We start from the raw sequence: 17,789 nt of genomic DNA, 5'->3' as shown, positions 1-17,789 counted from the left end.
GAAGTGGAAAGTACTCTTGCAGCTGCCTTTTCAGGCTTTGCAGATGCTCCGTGATTGTATGTTTAACATCACTGAGGAGTTGCATTTGCGATGTAATCAAAAAGCTAGAAAGATTGCTAAATAAGTTGTAGTTTGACTGATCAATTCAGCTGGACCACAGGTCTAATTTCTTTATCGTTGCTTCATTTTTGTCTTGAACTTGAAAATATGTCACTGCTTTTCCCTTCAGACTCAGAATGAGACCATTAAGGTGGCCAAAAACATCAGCTAAGTAAGCCAACTAGTTAAAAACATGAAAGCAAAGGATGAGCTCAAACTCTATGTCCATCAGACAAATTCTTACTTCATCTTGTCACTCAAAAATATGCATTAGGACTTTCCCTCTGGAGAACCAGTGAACCTCAGTGTGCAGCAGCAGTTGATGGTGATCCCTACCCATCTCATCACATGACACTGCAAGCACTCTTGCATTGAGAGGATGGGCCTTGATATATTTCACTTTCACAGATTCATACAATATGCTCTTTAAGTCAGCAGGGGTTTTCTTACTGGTTCGGGCCTCCCTGTGAATACTACACTGAATGCTCGTTGTGGTAACTCCACAGTGTTGACCAGTTGTGGGATAAGCCCCATCTGTTCTAACCCCAACACGGTTTTTCAATCAATATTATTCCCAACAATAAAACAGTTCAGCATATTAAAAACTGCCTCTGTAGTTGTGCATGTGGGTGGTGGTTTGTGAAAAAGTAAGTCTTCATTCACCTCCGTTCTGGGCTCATACCTGCCAAAGACAAGAAGTCGTGCCAGGTTTGTGATGTCAGTTGTTTCATCCATTTCTAATGCATAGAAGAGACTCTGGCATACTCTATTCCTCAACTGTTCCCTCATGTTCTCAACCATTTCCTCAGTTCTGCGCTGAACTGCATTTGACAGTGGGACCTGACTTGTTTGCATACACTGTCCCCAAGCACAGTGTTTATAATCATTTTGGCTGCTGGTAATATTAGCTACTTGCTGACTGTGTGTTGCTTTCCCGTCTTGGTTATTAGTTGGGCTACCCTGTAGGAGGCCTCCATCGCCCTTGTATTGTCACTACCCATTACCATCATCATCGTACGATTTTTGCTTTCCTTGAACTCAGTAAGCTTGTCTTGAAAAGAATCAAGAGACTTGGACTCACATTCACGATGCTTGTGTGTTAGGTGATAGTGAACATTGGCTGGCTTTAGACTTTCATTTGCTAACACCTTGCAGCACAGGACACACATTGGTCGCAGTTCATCCTCACTGCTGGTCCAACTAAATCCAAACTGTTAGTGGTGAAGGGCGTATTTTCGCACTTTTTGTTTACTGATGTCTGTTTGATTGGACGGTCCACATGTGGATGCTTCACTCTGCTCATCAGTCTCCTTTCTCTTCAGCAAGCCTGAATTCAGCCACAGATCCATGTTAAATATGTGGCTAACATTTGTATGCCTTTAACCGTCACGAATGTTTCATCACACAAAAATGCTACAACATAATTTTTCGGACCGCAAGTGATTGTATCTTTGCAATTTATTGAAAACTTATTTTCATTTTTATTTATCTTTTTTTTCCCACAGATCCCCTGCAACATCCTCGTGGACCCCAGGTTGGAAACCACTGGCCTAGTATAACCACAAGCCCTGATTGGTATTGCATTTACTGTGCAAAAGTAAACTGTAAAGTTTAAAGTACTTGCAGTTTAATTTTTTCAGTTATAATAGTATTAAAGAAATTAAAAAGCAAGCAATGGGCCTAATTCTGATACCTTTAGTTATGTCGTACATGTTGTGCTTAATATGTAATGAAGGAGGTGATAGGGCTCAAGCAATTTCTTTCTTTATTTTTTTAACTTTTGTAACTGACGTGGCAAAGGGTGACAGAGCTATAAACTTACAACCCCAGAGGCGCAGGGGCTCAGCCCTATCACAAGTTAAGCAGTGTTGTATAGTACCAAATGTCACAGACAGACCAAGCAAAGTCACTGGGACTGTTAGTGGGTAAAGTGATAACCCCAAATCAGAAAATCATGTACGAATCTGGTCCAGTATGCCTGTAAATATATAGAGGCCAGATTCTGCCAGCCTTATTCTTAATGAATAGTACCTTACTCTGCAAATAATTGGAATAGTTGAATTCAGTTAGTTTATTTGTGGAATTAATTGCTGTTCTATATAAGTAAAGGTTCCAGAATTAGGTTTAGTTTAAGAGTTATGCTGCAGGTTTGCCCAATTAAGATATTCCCACAGCAGAAACAGATAAGTATAGATCCTGGGCTATATTTGCCTTTGCAATTCATTTTTTGCTAGGAACTAAAAAGATCTATTTTTTCTGATGTTTTTGTTATGCTCAAGAGTTTATCTGCATAGCTCTCATTAACATTAATGGGTGTTAGACACCTAAAATCCCAATGCACAGAGAAGAAGAGAATAGGCTCCTAAGTGAGCATTTATTATAAAGTGACAAAGAAGTGTAGTCTTTGCGAAAGCCTGCAAAGAGAATTCTTCTGTTTAATGCTCTAATAAGTGTCCTATTATCCATTTAGTTCAATTACACTGACTGAATCTGGTTTTTCCAAAGCTTTTCACTTTGTTATGCCCAACACCACACAGAGTACAGGGCAGACAAGAAAGCTGAGACACTGCTAGCTCTTGGGTAGTCTTACTGATGTCTAAAGCTTACTATATCTCAGCAAGAAACAGGATCCACTCTAGCAAAGAGAAAACCAGTATCACAATGGCCCCCAATAGAGCTTTGCAGGTAAAGGGCTGACAATGATCCCATTGTACATCTCCTAGAGCCAGCATTTTTATCCTCGTCCATTGAAATAATCTTTTGGGGCTCAACCTAAACCACAAAGGAGCCACTATTTCTCTCTGATGCCAGTGTGAATAAAGCATGATCACAGCAGAGTGATTAAGTGGAGAATTTAATCCAAGGTTTGTATTGTATTTCTATTTTAAGCAACTGACTTGGTTGTTTCTCAACTATATTTGATTTTTTTTTAAAAATAACATGTCTTTTTTAAAAAACCAAACCCTATATAGTATCATAAAATAAGAGACAAACACATACATAACACCACCAGTTGAAGAGATTCTGAGGTGATATTTAAAGAGCCTGGGACAGATAGTCAAAGATATTTAGGCACCGAACTCCCACTGAATTTCTGTTGAAGTCCAGCACCTTTGACAATCTGGGTCATGTTGACTCAGTAATAATTTAGCTATAGAAATTGTCAGTGTTTGGAAAGTGGCTACTGTATATGCAAAACACCTGCAGTATTCAACAGTATTTCACAGTGTGTAGAATATATATCTACAAAGTTTATATACTTGCATTATATATATATATATATATATATATGTATATAATATAAACACATATGCACACATGAGCTGCGTCTACACGTGCACGCTACTTCGAAGTAGCGGCACCAACTTCGAAATAGCGCCCGTCGCGTCTACACGCGTCAGGCGCTATTTCGAAGTTAACTTCGACGTTAGGCGGCGAGACGTCGAAGTCGCTAACCTCATGAGGAGATAGGAATAGTGCCCTACTTCGACGTTCAACGTCGAAGTAGGGACCGTGTAGACGATCCGCGTCCCGCAACGTCGAAATTGCTGGGTCCTCCATGGCGGCCATCAGCTGGGGGGTTGAGAGATGCTCTCTCTCCAGCCCTTGCGGGGCTCTATGGTCACCGTGGGCAGCAGCCCTTAGCCCAGGGCTTCTGGCTGCTTCTGCGGCAGCTGGGGATCTATGCTGCAGGCACAGGGTCTGCAACCAGTTGTCAGCTCTGTGTATCTTGTGTTGTTTAGTGCAACTGTGTCTGGGAGGGGCCCTTTAAGGGAGCGGCTGGCTGTTGAGTCCGCCCTGTGACCCTGTCTGCAGCTGTGCCTGGCATCCCTATTTCGATGTGTGCTACTTTGACGTGTAGACGTTCCCTCGCTGCGCCTATTTCGATGTTGGGCTGAGCAACGTCGAAGTTGAACATCGACGTTGCTGGCCCTGGAGGACGTGTAGACGTTATTCATCGAAATAGACTATTTCGATGTCGCAACATCAAAATAAGCTATTTCGATGTTGGCTGCACGTGTAGACGTAGCCATGGAGAGGAGGGCTCTGAGGTGATTAATCACATGATTAATTGTGCTGTTAAACAATAGAATACCATTTAGTTAAATGTTTTTGGATGTTTTCTACATTTTCAAATATATTTATTTCAACTACAACTCACAAAATGTGCAGTTCTCACTTTATGTTTATTACAAATATTTCCATTGTAAAAATAAAAGAAATGGTATTTTACACTTGGACTAATACAAATACAGTAGTGCCTTGACTTACATGAGGGCTGTGTTCCCACACATCCTCACATAACTCGAATTTTGCGTAAGTCGAGGGCAGCTTTTCTCCCTGGTGGAATGCACATTCTGCAGCCGGGGAAGCAGCAGGAGCACCTGGAGCTCCTTTTGAAAGGTAAGTCCTGGGGTTGGGGTGGCAGTTGGAAAGGGTTAAGCCTGGCAGTGGGCTGGGGCTGTGGGAGGGGACAAGGGGTCTAAGCCTGGTGTGGGTTAGTGCTGCAGTGGGGGTAGGGGAATGGAGTTCAGCCAGAGCTGTATGCAGGGAGTTTGAACCAGGGTGGGGGCAGGGTTAAGTCAAAGCCATGCTCAGGGCGGTAAGCCAGAGCCACACAGGAAGTGAGCCTGGCCGTGGCGGGGGCTGAACCGGGTTGGGCTGGAGCTGTATGTGGGGCGGGGGGGTTGAACCAGCACCAGGCGATTGAGCCAGAACCACATGCAAGGGTGGTGAGTTGGGCTGCATGGGGGTCGGGGGGTTGAACAGGGGCCACGGATGGTGAGCTGGATGGTGGAGGGTTTGAACTGGAGCTGGGTTTGAACCAGGGCTGCATGAGGCCTGGGGGAGTTGAGCCAGGGCTGGGGGCAGCAGGATTTTGAGTTGCACTTAACTCGCAACTAGAAATCTCACATTTCAAGGGTTTACATGACTGCAGTGCAGTCTCTTTAGCATGAAAGTTGAACTAACAAATGTAGAATCATGTACAAAAAACAGCATTCAAAAATAAACAATGGGTAACTTGATAGTTTACACATCCACACAGTCCTATATTTTGTTTACTTCAAACAAACAAGTTTGCTTACATTTTCAGGAGCTAATGCTTCCTACTTCTTGTTCATGATGTCACCTGAAAGCAAAAAGAGGCATTCACATGTCACTGCTGCAGTTGGCATTGCAAGTTATTTACATGCTAGTTGCACTAAGAATGTATATGTCCCTCCATGCTTCAACCATCATGGCAGATGACATCCATCAATGCTGATGACTGGTTCTGCTCAATAACAATTCAAAGCAGTGCAGGCACATGCATGTTCATTTTCATTATCTGGGTCAGATGACACCAGCAGAATGTTGGTTTGGGTTCTGAAGTGACCACATTCCAGCATGCTCCATCCCTTGTCTCAGATTTTGGAAGGCACTTCGGATTCTTAAACTGTGGTTTGAGCGCTGTGGCTATTTTAGCAATCTCACATCAATACCTACTTTGTGGTTTGTCAAATCTGCAATTAAAGTGTTCATAAAGCAAATGTGCTGAGCTCGGTCTCGGCAGATGGGGGTGCTGGCAGTAAAGAGGCCATGTGGATGTGCCCCTGCCGGCAGAAAGCCCCTCTGTCACCAGACACTTATGCCTGATTTTTTTTTCTGACGACAGAGGGGCTTTTTGCCGGCAGGGGCGCGTCCACGCAACCTCTTTACTGCCAGCACCCCCATCTGCCGAGACCAAGCTCTTACGCAGCTATAATGAGCCATGGGACCATGCTAATGAGCAGCCGTTTGCAATTTCGAGGCTGCTCATTAGCGTGGTTCTGCTGGGAAAGCCACACTGTGTAGACCCAGCCTATGGGTTTACACTGCAAAAACAAGGCAACGTAACAAAAATCTATATTTGTAAGTTGCATTTTCCCAATGAATTGCACTACCCTATTTGTATGATATGAATGAAAAATACTGTTTATGTTTATCTTTTTACAGTGCAAATATTTGTAATCATTTGGTATTCTATTAACAGTATGGCTAAAAGTGAAATTAATCACCTTTTTAATGAATTCATTGTTTTGAGTTAATTGTGTGAGCTAATTGACAGACCTAAAATATAACACACATCTTAAAAATCATAGTGGCTACATCTACATGAGAAGCATCTGTTGACAGAAGTAACTGTCAGAAGGGATTTGGCAGCACAACTTCTGTCAGCAGAGTGCGTCTACACATAAAAGTGGATTGAGAGAGCAATCCACTCTGTTGACAGAGAGCAAACTGTTGATAAAGTGCAATTTGCATGTAGATGTTCCACAGTGGCATTGTGTCTCACACTCTCGCACAACAGGTAGCACTATGAGTTTTGCACTGGGAGCAGCACGAGATACCCTTAAAAAGGTACAGCAGAGAGTTCTAGTTATCATGCTTTTCTCTGTCCGCATAGATGCCTGAAAGTCCTGGGCTGCAGGTCCCAGCAACTAGGATGCCTCAAGAGAAAGTTTGCCATAGGCTGCTTTTGGGGATCAAACAGGTAAGTTTTGGTTCATTCTCCCAATATCTCTGTGAGTCCGGAATTATTATTAAAACTATTTCACAAATTGTACAACTAGGCTGAGAGAGAGCCAGACTTCACAAGTGCTGCAAATCTGTGTCTGAAAAACAGGCTTCTGCTAACTCTATTTTGCTGCCCATGTGTTTTGAAAGCCGCTCTCAAGCTTGGTGTGTCATTTATGGACTTCTGCTTAAGTTGAGCTACTGAAATGCTGGAAAAAGAATTCATCCCCAGGTGCCTCAGCTTCTGCTGTAAGCACTAGGTGGAGGGCATGAAATTTCATAATGGGGGCACAGTGCAATCAGCCTCTCCCCTGAGGCCTCTGCTGGCTCCCCTCCTCGTCCCCACCACTGTCAATGGAGCATGGCGCATAACTTATGGAAGACTGACACTTCTGGGGCATTGGATAAGCTCGGGGAAGGGCCCTGCTAACTGCAAGAACAAAAAGTAGGGCCCAACATAAAAAAAGTTTGCGGGCCCCTGTTATATTGTATGCTCCTAAATTGATCCCCTTTGGATTTCCAATTAATTTCTGGTAGTCACTGCCACTAGATTGGACTGATCTTGGAGCCTACTAGGAATTAGGAAAAGGTTAAATATTTACATGGATTGGATTACAAGTCATTACATGTGCTATTCTTAAAATAGGAGTTACAAAAAGCACAATTTGATGTTATTTATAAAGGACAGTCTCGTGCATTGAAGCTCTTGAAGGATTGATTTTATAACCAAATTTAAAAAAAAATGGCTCTTCTTGCTATTTTGGTTGCAGACCCCTGATTTAAACTATGCTAATAATTTCACCATCACAGCCTGCTCACCCATGCAACAACCATTAATCAGAAGCACAGGTTTCTAACAATGCTCCAAAACAGCAATTAGAAACTCAGTTGTAGTGTGGATGGAATCATGTAGTTTAAGCTTACTCACATTAGTGAAATCATGATTAATGTTTTAAATGTTTGACAGTGTTTTAAATTTGACATGTGATGTTGCATTTGAACCAAGAGACACCATAAAGAGTGCTTTAAATTGTTTTCTATTTATGTCCATTTTTATTTTCCCTCAGTAGAAAGCATGCTGCAGAGAAATGAAAGTGACTAAGCCAGCCTACTTCTATAAAAAATGTCCATTTTCACAAAAATCAAGATGTAATTACATATGGCCTTCCTGATCTTGGCTTTTAAGGTACTGTGCTTTTAAATCCTCTTTTGATATAGCCTGGGTGAATCAGAAGAACTATTTCTCTTTTATCCAGAAAACAATAATTTAAAGGCTAAACGGTCAAAAATTATTATTTGGTTTTTATATAAGAGTTTGCTAAGGGATGTTAAAAACTATATATCCAAAGACAGCATGACTTACAAATAATCCATCAGAGACTTTAAATACAATGTAACCCTAAACCCTGCTGTCCTTAACTCACTTTAAAGTCAATGAGGCAGCTGCACACAGGATCAGACTCATAAGAAATCATTTGTTCTGAAGTTGCCCAATCCAATGTCCTATGAAGTCACCAGAAAGAGTCCCACTGAAGTGGGTGTCAAATGGGTCCTGAAATGACAAACTGGCTCTCTGTTGTGGAGCTACTCGTTTGTTCTGTAAACTATGAACTTGCCATATCAAAACCCGAAGAAGAGCTCTGCATGGCCGCGTCTACACGTGCACGCTACTTCGAAGTAGCGGCGCCAACTTCGAAATAGCGCCCGTCACGGCTACACATGTTGGGCGCTATTTCGAAGATGAAATCGACGTTAGGCGGCGAGACGTCGAAGTCGCTATCCTCATGAGGAGATGGGAATAGCGCCCTACTTTGAAGCTGAACGGCGAAGTAGGGCACGTATAGACGATCCGCGTCCCGCAACATCGAAATAGCGGGGTCCGCCATGGCAGCCATCAGCTGAGGGGTTGAGAGACGCTCTCTCTCCAGCCCCTGCGGGGCTCTATGGTCACCGTGGGCAGCAGCCCTTAGCCCAGACCTTCTGGCTGCTGCTGCTGCAGCTGGGGATCCATGCTGCATGCACAGGGTCTGCAACCAGTTGTTGGCTCTGTGGATCTTGTGTTGTTTAGTGCAACTGTGTCTGGGAGGGGCCCTTTAAGGGAGCGGCTTGCTGTTGAGTCCGCCCTGTGACCCTGTCTGCAGCTGTGCCTGGCACCCTTATTTCGATGTGTGCTACTTTGGCATGTAGACGTTCCCTCGCAGCGCCTATTTCGATGTGGTGCTGCCCAACGTCGAAGTTGAACGTCAACGTTGCCAGCCCTGGAGGATGTGTAGACGACATTCATCGAAATAGACTATTTCAATGTCGCTACATCGAAATAAGCTATTTCGATGTAGTGTGCACGTGTAGACGTAGCCCATAAATGCAAGACCTTTTCTCTTTCAATAAGAAGTTGGTCTGATAGAAGATATTAGCTTGTTAAACTTGTATCTGTAATGTCCTAGGACTGATACGGCTTCCCCATTTCATGTTAAAAATCTGATACTTAGAATGAATATTGCCAGCTTCATAATCCATTTTCAATTCCATAAAAGACTGAATCAAACAAACAATACAAAAGCAAAACAAAGCAAAAAAACCACATTCTCTACTGCATTAAAGAAAAACATAACAAAGAAGTGCTGGCCATACCAAATGTGGGTACCAAGCTAGATGATTAACGTGCTAAAAATTACTGCGAGATACATGGTAGGTGACATATTATCTTTTCCTGGAATTACTTCTGTTACTGGAAGGTACAAGCCTGGGAACCTGAGAAAACTCTGTGTAGTTTGATAGCTTGTACCTGCCACCAACAAAAGTTGATCCAGTAAAACATACTACTTCATGCACCTTGTCTCTCTCATATTCTGGGACCAATACAGCCACAACACTGCAAACAAGTTAAAATTAATTGCAGCTAGGTAACTGCAGTATATTCATATATTAGTTTGATGAGAAGCTCAATTTGCTTCCATAGTAATCGGTAAACACTCATGAGTTTCTATTTGTTTTCCTATGAATTTTGATTAACATGGCTTTTTTAATGAGCAAGAATGTTCATTTTCACATTCTATGTCTTCAGAAATTGAAGGAATATATGTTGAGACAAGGATTCACATCACCCTCTTGAAATCTCTGCCTGTTCTCCTTGTCTCCATAAGGGTTTCAGTAATACAAACACAGAGCAGAAACAATAAATACCACACTCTCTTAACTGTGCAAACATACAAACACAAATAATAAATAGGAAAAAGACATAGCTTAGGCAAATAGCTCACAAGCTGCATTCTGGCAGGAATATATTTGAATAAAATATTCAAAGAATTCTGAGCAAACAGTAAATGGATACAAATCAAAGGATATTTATGGAAGACTAAACAGAGAGGGCAAAGAGTTAAATTTGTTAAATAAAATGACCTGCTATGGATAGTTCATCCAGCTCTAGCTGTCAAGAGCTCCATTATATCTGAGAAAGCTTGGATAAACAAACAATTCATGTTTTCCACCACCTTTTTAGTAGCAGTATTATTTATTGACTAAAAGCCCAGAAACTAACTCCCTATAATGCCTGCATTATCCAAATCTTGTGTTTGGAATAAACTAGAGAAAAAACAAACTGGGGAGCTGAAAGGTCATTTAAACAGATTAATGAGTGTATTTGACATTCCTGATTTTACATGCCAAGCTTGCAGGAGGAACTGGAGGAAAGATGAGAAGAAAGGCTTACTAGACTCAATTCCAGACCCAATCTTTGGTGCCCAAAAAGGATGTTTTAAATATCCACAAAAAGCAGATTTCAGTAAAATTACAGAATGGTTGTATTTAGTTCATGGTATTTTGTGAGATGAGTTTGATTCATTAATAGCTTTGGTGCTTTGACCAACTCTCTTTCAGAATACATAGACAGATATGATAATTTATATGGGCATTATTTATTGATTTGTTTACTCTTTGGCATCTCCTTCAGCTCTGGCAAAACATGATGTCCAGTTATTGGTTAATTATTTATTAGACGTGCTCAGTTACAAGCTTCCTTTGGCTATCCTTATAAATTTTATAACTGTCACAGGACCTCAAATATGGTTCTCACAGGTATTGCAAGCTTCCATCAGGTATGACTGGAATTATATCAGAGGCTGCACAAATATTAGAAGTTTCACTGGCATAAGCATGAGCACTTTTTGTCACTCTAAACTTCACGTTTTGGGTCTCATTCAAATTACATGTTCCAGAAGTACATACTATGAAGTTTATCAGTCAAACTTTTTTGGTGTAGTCTTCATGGGGCTTATTTTCTGGAGATACACTGCAACGACCCCTTTTGACTCGTTCTATTACTCTCTATATCCAAAATAAGCAAGGTTCTGAAAATGGGTAGGCAAACTTGAGGTCTCTACCTTGGGTAGCGTGGGGATAAGTCCCCCCGCCAGCATTGCCAGTAATACAACGTAGATCATGTTAACCATATTTTAAAGCCAAGTGTATCCTGAGCAAAATCTCTAGTAGTCAAGTCCCAGTCCTTAGAAGTCAGAACCCAGACATCTGAGCTGCTACCCGCCTGTCACCTCTGATCATTTTCATTCCACAGGTGGTACAGATTCTAAATCAGGTGAGAAAGCATGGTGGTCACAGAGCTCAGGGAAGGAAGTCAGGCATATTTTTCACTGCCTCTCACTTCTTCACCCGAGCCCTGTGACTTTCCCTTAAAAAAAACAAAAATATGGCCCGAAATAAAGAAGTGACTTCAACATGGAGAATGGCATTTCCTTGGGCCCTCCCTCCTGCGAGGAAAGACCAGAGGGAAAGTTCTGCTGCTACTTTCCCTTCATGGGTAGGTGAGTCTGAAGTTGGCCTCTAGGAGAAGAGAAGGGTGAAAATTCTGATAGCATCACTTTGTATTGTAGAGAGTGGGAGGTTTGAAAAATTACAGCTGCAACCAGACTTTCCAGTATGAGGGACTGATTATACCACTGCATTTTGTGTGTGTGCACACATGTATTTGCATAGGTGCATAAATCTATAAAGAGAAGATGCCTTCACTCAAGGAGAAGAAAAATCATAACTTGTACTTTCTAAGGGGGTCCCACTAAGGCAGCTGCTGGGATCAGGCAACACCTTGATACCCTGTGGAGCACGCTATATTCAAACAGGGATGTCATCTTTACTGTTAAACATTCATTTCCTTTAGCCCAATGCACCAAACAGCAAGATTCTCCTTTATAAGTGGATATTTTGCTTCCAAAGATTAGCCTGTGTACTTTTCCCTGTGGTACAAGGGTTGCCATGTGATTTACTCAATCCAAAAGATTATTATAGCAAATGTTTCCACTTATCTGCTCCGAGTATAAAATTTGAGCTGCCCTAAATATCTCATGCATTTCACTTAAGAAAATAAATGGTAAATTTTGTAATCATGCTTTCTTAGATCTGTCATAATTTCAGGCAGCCTAAATTGAAGCTTTCTTTTAATGAAGTGACATGATTATTAGTACACAGTATCAGGGAATAATAATAAGTAATAGAAACAAATTGGATTATAGTAATGGAATACATAAATCATTCTTTACATCTGTTCCCAAAGCAACTGTGTGATGAGTTGTTGCCAAAAAGGCTGTTCAACCCAACAGAGGCTGCGCTTGCCTCTTCCTCTGACCAATTCCTTTGTTTTTGTTTGGTTAATTAATGAAATTGCAAGGTTACTTAGGAAACCCCTGTCATGCCTGGCAGGGGGATGTTATACCACCAGGGAAGTTTTAGCATGCTTTTACTGAAGAATACAAAATGAGGGCATCTCTATTTCCTACATGGAAGTATTAGCTTCCCAGGTAGGAAAAAATAATTTTCTTCTGTACAGAGACCAAAAAGCAATTCATACAAGTCTAAGTCTGTTCACATTATTTTAGAATCAAGAGGCTAGATTCTGGGCCCCAATTTTTGGCTGCTTTGCATTACCGAGGCAGAGAAAAAGATATCCTAATAAGCTAACAAAGGAATTCCTCCTGTCATAGGAGCCTAACTTCAGACTCCTATTTTGAAAATCTTGGCCTTAAACACCTCCAGATGTGGCAAGTGCAAAGCAGCAGTTAGCCCACTTACTGTATTTTAATTGTGAATACTTTGTCACTGTGACCCTAATCTTTCAGCAGACATACAAATGTACTCAGAATATTATCCAACGATCAGAAAATCATCATTACGGTGCAGCTAATGAAGTGGCTTAGCAGCCCTTTTTGCTTGCAGAGAAGAATGAGGCTCCTTCAGCTAACAAAAGATGTAGCTCCAATATGCAGCTAGCTATTGACTGAGACCTCAGGCCAAGTTAATCCATTTGCAGCTTCTGCCTTTGAGATCACAGCTGTAGAAATGTGTCAATGATTATTTGCATACCCCACTCATGTGCGTTTAAAACCTGAGTCTGTAGCCCAGTCCCTCAGGACCATAGAGCTGTGTCTACCCATAGATGTATTTTAGGTAAACATTTCCCATTGTTGGAAACAATGTTGATCCTCCAATGGTGGCAGCCACAGGAGCCTTGTCTGCTGCTAGGCTCTCATTGGTGAAGTTGGCAGTGGTGGGAAATTTCTGTCAAAACCCTAAATGTAAACAAGGCTTGGGAAGCCGGCAATAGCTTTCAATCTACTGGACTAACACAGCATCTCAAGTCTGACCTGTTTCAGTGAATTTGCTGTTTTCAGTCTCTGCCAATTTTGTTCCAAAAGTGTGAGTTTTTCAGCAGTTTATTTCAGGACAGTTTATGTTTCTATACTTTGTGAGGGACACGGGGTGTGATCAGCAATAATTTATGAATCCTATGTGTGTCCTCATTATAAGGATAGTTGCTGTATGTTGTTATTGGAATGTTAGCCATACAAACACCTCGGCACAGCCAAGTAACAGGGTTCTTAGGAAGCTAACGTTATGGCAAAACAACAGCTCTAGATTAATAACCTCCCAGGAAATACGTCAGGGTCATTTAGACTGCACCGGTAGCTGAGAAGATGTCACTCCCTGGTTCCAGCCAGTTGCAAGATTTGTTTTGTCAGTGTTGGAAACCGAAATGTTAACTGGCCACTAAAGAGTTAAAATACTCTAGAGAGAGGGAGGAGGTAATTGTCAACTTGCTGTTCATGAAGAAGGGACGGACACAGGCACCGTGCTCAGTTGGAGGCTCTGAGGAAAGAAAACCTGCCTGGTCTGTTAGCACAAGGTAGCAAGAGTTAGGGTAAGATAAACCCCTCCTGTATTCACACTATTATAATAATCTCTATCCAAAATATGCCTTATGAAGACTCATTTGACAGCTAATAACTCACTAATTGATGTTCTACTGTGATGCGTGTATATGATGGGTACGAAGAGTTATACTGATATGTTGGCATTACAACTAAAGTGGGTATAAACTGGGTATGCCAGGGGATCTATTAAACAGGTCTATCCTAAACAAAGGGATGTCTGTTTACCACAATTTACACATTAGCAGCAAACAAATGCATCAAACTAACACAGGGTGGAGGCAAAACTCACTAGGAAGTAGGGGAGAAGACAGCCAGGCATCTACACACACAGCAAGAGAGAGAAGCTTGGTCTGAGTTTTACTTTTCAGAAGACTCCATTTTGAAGGTTTACTGGTCTATAGAGACAGGGTAGCTGAAGCTCAAATTGCAAGGAACTGAATCAACTGACTGTACAATATTACTATACAGTAAACCCTTGATTTAATGGACCCCAATATAATGGACAGCAGAACTAACAGACGCTGTCTGCCAATGCCCCCCACCCCCAAATAATGCTGGAAGCTCACTTGAGCTGCTGCCGGGGTTGGAGGACCTGCCAGAGTGGCTAGGGCCGTCAGGGCTGGAGGGGCCATCGCAACAACTAGGGTCACCAGGGCCAGAGCAGCCAGGAGGGGCTGTGGTGGGGCGCAAGAGCCCTCCTCCCCCAGCCCTGAGCAGCAGCCATGGTGTTGGAGGCTGCTGCCTGCTGGCAGGCTGGGGGCGGTCATGCTCTACCTTCACCTGGGTGACTCGGAACCAGGGGCTGGAGGAGCCACAGTGCTGAGAGCTGCAGGAGGTGGAAGGAGCCAGGCCGGCGTTCAGCTCCTCTCCTGGCAATTGGGAGAGGGAGATGGAGGTGTGAGGGGAAGAACGGGGCAGGAGGGGGGAAGGAAAGTGGGGCAGAGGACAGGAGCGAGTGATGGGCTGGGAAGGTCAGTGCATCATCACACAGTGTAACCATTCAGATATAACAGACTTTCGGCATTAATGCACACCCCTTCCCCTCTATTAGTCCATTAGATGGAGGGTTTACTGTATTAAAGTGTATAGAGAGATCTTTTCTGAAAGCTAGTGACACAATGGTAGTTAATATGATTGTAAAATCTATTCGTTGACACTATGCAGTGAATTATGGATCCTTATTGATATTACCTGTGGTATTCCCTTTTGTACAGCCTGTCTATCTGTCTTCTATTTGAATTAAGCATGGTAGAATCAACCAATGGAATCCCCACACACAAACCTCATACACAGGGATGGGAAGCCCACAGGAAGGGAAGAACAGTGCAAGATCTTTCTGCCTCTTGAGACAAAATTCACTGAACTTTGAAAGATATCTGCAGTGGCAGAGGCCATCTGTGGTATCCATCACTAGACAGGCACAAGGGACCAGAGCCCTTGCGAGTTGAGAAAGAGTGAGCCTTCTACCTAGGGAGGGTTCAAGTCTCTGGAATTGAATATAGTTGAGAAATCTTCTTAGACAAAGAACCCTCACCAGACACCTGCACCGTGAACTTCTGTGGAAGGTGCTGTCTGAGGGAGAATCAGCCATGGCTGGGAAGAAGGACTGGTGAGAAGCCCTTTTGAAAGATAAAAAATGCTGTAACTGGTTAGATTAAGTTTTAGACTTTTAGAAGCATACTTTGTTTTACTTGTAACTATCTCCATTTTTATACCTGAACTCACTTAATCCTATGTTTGTCTTGTTAATAAGTTTATTTCATTCTTGCCATAAAACCCACTGGGTGCGTCTACACTAGGAATTAACTTTGAAGTTAGGCACTACATCAAAGTAGCCAGCAGAGAATCTACACACATTTTCCTATACTTCAAAGTTAACTTTGAGGTAGGGAGCCCAACTTTGAAGTCGTTACTGCATTCCCGGGAATAGAGTAGTGCCCTACTTCGAAGTTTAACTTCGAAGTAGGGTGTGTGTAGATGTTCGACTTTGAAGTGGCTTACTTTGAAGTTGTACTTTGAAGCAAGCAATTTAGAAGTTATTTTTGTAGTGTAGACGCAGCCACTGAGACTTTGTCTTTAAAGGGCTACGTCTACACGTGCACCCAACATCGAAATAGCTTATTTCGATGTTGCGACATCGAAATAGGCTATTTTGATGAATAACGTCTACACGTCCTCCAGGGCCGGCAACGTCGATGTTCAACTTCGACGTTGCTCAGCCCAACATCGAAATAGGCGCAGCGAGGGAACGTCTACACGTCAAAGTAGCACACATCGAAATAGGGATGCCAGGCACAGCTGCAGACAGGGTCACAGGGCGGACTAGCGCTTCCGGGGCAACAGCTAGCCGCTCCCTTAAAGGGCCCCTCCCACATACACTCAGCCTGCACAGCACGCGGTCTGAGGAGCCATAGGCACACAGACCCCGAGCGCCGCAGTCATGGACCCCCAGCAGCAGCAGCAGCAGCAGCAGCAGCAGCAGCTAGAGGTCCACCCAGCCCTCCTGGCAGGAGCAGGGCTTGCCCTGGCTCATGTCATGTTGGGGGCAGCTGAGCACCTTCTTGCCCCAGGGGAGGAGATGCCCCCAGGGCAGCAGGGCTCAGCCCCTACCCCTGCAGCACCCCGCTCCACCCCCCGCCTCATATGCCGGCGGCTGTGGAGCTACCCCACCAGCACCGACTGGTGGGAGCGGCTGGTGCTTGGGGAGTGGGACGACGACCACTGGCTCCGGAACTTCAGGATGAGCCGGCAGACATTCCTGGAGCTCTGCCAGTGGCTCACACCCGCACTCAGACACCGGGACACCGCCATGCGGCGTGCCCTCCCTGTGGAGAAACGGGTCGGCATCGCTGTCTGGAAGCTGGCCACTCCGGACAGCTACCGATCCGTGGGGCAGCAGTTTGGTGTCGGAAAGGCCACCGTCGGGGCTGTCTTCATGGAGGTAAGAGAACCCACAGGGGGAGGCCAGGGCAGGGGGGCCAGAGCAGGGCAGGGTAGGGCAGGGCAGGGCAGGGGGGCCAGGGCAGGGCAGAGCAGGGCAGGGCAGGGCAGGGGGGCCAGGGCAGGGCAGGGCAGGGCATGGCAGGGGGGCCAGGGCAGGGCAGGGCAGAGCAGGGCAGGGCAGGGCAGGGGGGCCAGGGCAGGGCAGGGGGGCCAGAGCAGGGCAGGGCAGGGCAGGGCAGAGCAGGGCAGGGCAGGGCAGGGCATGGCAGGGGGGCCAGGGCAGGGCAGGGCAGGGGGGCCAGGGCAGGGCAGAGCAGAGCAGGGCAGGGCAGGGCAGGGCAGAGCAGGGCAGGGCAGGGCAGGGGGGCCAGGGCAGGGCAGGGCCATGCACACACTGCTCACCCCTCATTGGGGCTGTCCCATGTGCTTTCTCTGCAGGTTGTGCGTGCCATCAACTCCATGCTCCTGCACAGGCTCGTGAGGCTGGGGGACCCATAGGCCACTGTCGCCGCCTTTGCCACCCTGGGCTTCCCCAACTGCTTCGGGGCTCTGGATGGGACTCACATCCCCATCCGCGCCCCGGACCACAGTGGCGGCCGATACCTCAATCGGAAGGGCTACCATTCAGTCGTCCTGCAGGCCTTGGTGGACAGCCGGGGACAGTTCCAGGACATTTACGTGGGCTGGCCTGGCAGCACCCATGACGCCCGGGTTTTCCGCAACTCGGGCTTGTGCCGCCGGCTGGAGGCGGGGACCTACATCCCCCAGCGGGAGATCCCTCTGGGGGACACCACCATGCCCTTCTGCATCCTCGCAGATGCGGCCTACCCCCTCCGGCCGTGGCTCATGCGCCCCTACACGGGCCACCTCTCCGCCAGCCAGGAGCGCTTCAACGAGGGCCTGAACTGTGCGCGCCAGGTGGTGGAGCACTCATTCGGCCGCCTCAAGGGACGCTGGCGATGTCTCCTCACCCGCCTGGATGCCAGCCCCAAC

This window comes from Carettochelys insculpta, chromosome 1, assembly GCF_033958435.1.
Source record: "Carettochelys insculpta isolate YL-2023 chromosome 1, ASM3395843v1, whole genome shotgun sequence".
Classification (NCBI taxonomy): domain Eukaryota; kingdom Metazoa; phylum Chordata; order Testudines; family Carettochelyidae; genus Carettochelys; species Carettochelys insculpta.
The sequence above is the reverse complement of the archived record's forward strand: the minus strand, read 5'-3'. Positions refer to the sequence as shown.